The following is a 4,498-nucleotide window of genomic DNA, read 5'->3' as shown; positions in this document are numbered from 1 at the left end:
TTGAGAAGGTGGTGGTGAGCAGCCTTCTTGAATCGCAGCAGTCCTTGGGCTGCAGGTACACCAACAGTGTTGTTGGGAAAGGAATTCCAGGATTTTGATACAGCGACAGTGAAGGAACAGCGATATAGTTCCAGGATGGTGTGTGGCTTGGAGGGGAACTGCAGGTGGTGCTGTTCCTATACATCTGCTGCCCTTGTCCTTCTAGGTGGGAGAAGTCGTGGGTTTGGAAGGTGCTGTCGAAGGAGCCTTGGTGAGTTGTTGAAGTGCATCTTGTAGATGGTACACACTGCAGATTTCCCAGCCTCTGACCTGCTCTTGTAGCCACAGCATTTATGTGGCTGGTCCAGTTCAGTTTCTGGTCAATGGTAATCCCCAGGATGTTGATAGTGGGGGATTCAGTGATGGTAATGCCATTGAACATCAAGGGGCGATGATTAGATTCTCTTTTGTTGGAGATGGTCATTGCCTGGCAATTGTGTGGTGTGAATGTTACTTGCCACTTATCAGCCCACGCCTGGATGTTGTCCAGGTCTTGCTGGACATGGACTGCCTCGGTATCTGAGGAGTCGCAAATGGTGCTGAACATTGTGCAATCATCAGCAAACATCCCCACTTCTGACCTTATGATGGAGGGAAGGTCATTGATGAAGCAGCTGAAGATGGTTGGGCCTAGGATACTACCTTGAGGAACTTCTGTAGTGGTGTCCTGGGTCTGAGATGATTGAGAGTTTTCCCCCGATTCCCATTGACTCCAGTTTTGCTAGCACTCCTTGATGCCATACTTAGTCAAGTGCTGCCTTGATGTCAAGGACAGTCACTCACACCTCACTTGTGGAGTTCAGCTCATTTGTCCATGTTTGGACCAAGGCTGTAATGAGGTCAGGAGCTGAGTGGCCCTGGCAGAACTCAAACTGAGCGTCAGTGAGCAGGTTATTGCTGAGCAAGTGTTGCCTGATAGCACTGTCGACGACCCCTTCCATCACTTTACTGATGATAGAGAGTAGACTGATAGGGCGATAATTGGCCGGGTTGGATTTGTCCTGCTTTTTGTGCACAGGACATACCTGGGCAATTTTCCATATTGGCTGTAAATGCCTGTGTTGTTGCTGTACTGGAACAGTTTGGCTAGGGGCACAGCTAGTTCTGGGGCTTCAGTCTTCAGTACTATTGCCGGAATGTTGTCAAGGCCCTTAGCCTTTGCAGTATCCAGTGCCTTTAGCCGTTTCTTGCTATCACATGGAGTGAATCGGATTGGCTGAAGACTGGTATCCATGATGCTGCAGACCTCAGGAGGAGGCCGAGATGGATCATCTGGCTGAAGATGGATGCAAATGCTTCAGCCTTTTCTTTTGTACTGATGTGCTGGGTTCCCCCATCGTTGAGGATGGGGATATTTGTGGAGCCTCCTCCTCCTGTTAGTTGTTTAATTGTCCACCACCATTCACGACTGGATATGGCAGGACTGCAAAGCTTAGATCTGATCAGTTGGTTGTGGTATCTCTTAGCCCTCTCTATCGCATGCTGCTTCCGTTGTTTGGCATACAAGGAGTCCTGTGTTGTAGCTTCACCAGACTGACACCTCATTTTTAGGTATGCTTGGTGCTGCTCCTGGCAGATTGTGGTTAAATACAGTTCTTCTGCTGATGGCCCACTGCACCTCATGGATGCTCAGTTTTGCATTGCTAGATCTGTTCGAAATCTATCCCACTTAGTACGCTGGTAATGCCACACAACACGATGTTGGGTATCCTCAATGTGAAAACAGGAAAACGTCTCCAGAAGGACTGTGCGGTGTTCACTCCTACCATCGACAGGACGAGGTCAAGTACATTTTCCCTCTTGTTGGTTCCTTCACCACCTGCCGCAGACCCAGTCTAGCAGCTATGTCCTTTAGGACTCAGCCAGCTCGGTCAGTAGTGATGCTACTGAGCCACTCTTGATGATGGATATTGAAGTCGTCCACACAGAGTACATTGTTTGCCCTTGCTACCCTCAGTGCTTCTTCCAATTGGTGTTCAACATGGAGAAGCATAATTCATAAACTGAGGAGTGGGGGCGGTAGGTGGTAATCAACAGGAGGTTTCCTTGCCCACATTTGACCTGATGCCATGAGACGTCATGGGGTCCGGAGTCATTGTTGAGAGGGCAACTCCCTCCTGACTGTATACCACTCAGCCGGGTCTGTCCTGCCAGTGGGACAGGACATACCCAGTGATTTTTGGGACGTTGTCCGTAAAGTATGACTATGTCAGTCTGTTGCTTGACTAGTCTATGAGACAGTTCTCTCAATTTTGGCACAAGTTCCCAGACGTTAGTAAGGAGGACTTTACAGGGTCAACAGTGCTGGGTTTGCCATTGCTGTTGTTGTTTCCAGTGCCTATGTCGATGCCAGGTGGTCCATCCGATTTCATTCCTTTTCTTGGGCTTCGAGGTGGTTTGATACAACTGAGAGGCTTGCTAGGCCATTTCAGAGGGCATTTAAGTGTCAACCATATTGCTGTAGGTCTGGAGTCACATGTAGGCCAGACCAGATAGGGGCAGCAGTGAACCAGATGGGTTTTTACAACAATTGACAAATGTTACCATTGGACTAGATTTTTTAAATTCCAGATTTATTAATTGAATTCAAATTTCAGCATCTGCCACAGTGGGATTCAAACCCATATCTCCAGAGCATTAGACTGGGCCTGGGTTAATAGTCCAGTGATATTACCATTATGCCACCACCTCTCCCATTTAGTCCATACCTAGACAAGGAAGACTTATGGAGATGTCTTGGTCTATTTAATTTCCTAGCTCCCTACAACTTAATTTTTTCTGAGACGTCTTCACCTCTATGGGAACTCCTCAATAAGGATACGCCATACCTGTGGCACAAAGATCATGAACATGGATTTGATTTGCTGAAGCAATTACTGTCGTCAGAGGCATGTTTACAGTATTATGAGCTGGATAAAGATAGCATTCTTGAAGTGGATGCTTCGTTAAAAGGTCTCAGAGCATGTCCAGTTGATTTTGGTTCGAAAAGATTATCACCCACACAGGCCAACTATTTCAACATAGAAAGGGAAACATGAGCACTGGTATTTGGGATCACCAGGTTTCAGATTTCCGTCTTTGGCAAGCATTTCGTAGTCGAGACGGATCAGAAATCATTGGCTATGATATAGCAAACACCACTCACCAGCATGCCACCTCGATTACAATGGCTATTAATCAACGTGCAAGAGTATGACTGCGAGGTCAGATATAAGCCCGGGAATCTTATGGTGATCTCTGACACCTGTAGCAGACTACTCAATCCCAGAAAGTATGAAGACATTCCATTAGGGCTCCAGGTTGACGGAGTCAACGTTGAACTGGAGGATGTATACCAGATAGATTTGATGCAGTTCGGACAAAGGAAGCGTGAGGAACTACAGGAAGAAACTTCCAAAGACCCAGTTTTAAAGGAGTTATGGGAACTCATTGTCAAAGGATGTCCTGACACAATACAAGCAGTTCCTGCAGAACTCAGAATCTTTTGGCCATACCAAGACGAGTTGGGGGTATCTAGTGGCATTATCTTCAAAGGAAGACAAATGTTAATTCCACAAATGCTTTGCCTTGATATTATTTCATAGTTGCAGCAAGGTCAAATGGGCATTGAAGTCCAGAAGACTTGCATGTGAAACTGTCTACTGGCCAGGAATTAACAATGACATCGAGCAAGCAGTATGGTTATGTAATGCATGCCAAGAGCATCAACCAAGCCAACATAAAGAGCCACTCTATCCGCACAAAGTTCCGTCACATCCTTGGTCAAGGATAGCCACTGACCTCTGTAAAAGATGTTAATTTTCTATTGCTAACCGACTACTTCTCCAAATAATCCGTCAATTGAGGGACACATCATGTGCATCATTTGCTAACACCATGAGCGCAATCTTCAGTTTATTTGGTCCCCCCGAGGAGATAGTATTGAACAATGGCCTGAAATACACTGTCAAACTATTTGAAGATATATGCAAGAAATGGACAGTGAACCATGTCACATCGTCACCGCATCACCCTAGGTTGAATGGCCTAGCTGAAAGAATGGTACGTACAGTTAAGTCATTGATTGTGAAATGTCAAGAAATTAAACAAGTCCTGCACATAGCCATGTTACACCTAAGGGCAGCACCAATCAGCTCAGAATTACCATCACCTGTAGAAATTATATTTGGGAGGCAAGTCAAGACATCTCTTCCAAGTCATCATTTAATGAAATCTTCATCAATGCAGGACAAACTGTTGGCGAAACAAGAAAAGATGAAAGCTATGCACGACAAACATGCAGGCGTGGAATTACCACTGTTACAGATTGCACAGAAGATCAGAGTAATCCATCTCGTGGGAGAGAATGTGGTTTCCTGTGGAAGTATCTGAAATCTACAATGAACAAAGGTCGTATGATGTTACCACCCCTAACGGAGCAGTATTAAGAAGAAACAGATGTCAGATGACGGAACTAGCT

Source organism: Heterodontus francisci, chromosome 18 (assembly GCF_036365525.1).
Source record: "Heterodontus francisci isolate sHetFra1 chromosome 18, sHetFra1.hap1, whole genome shotgun sequence".
Classification (NCBI taxonomy): Eukaryota; Metazoa; Chordata; class Chondrichthyes; order Heterodontiformes; family Heterodontidae; genus Heterodontus; species Heterodontus francisci.
Note: the sequence above shows the minus strand (reverse complement) of the source record.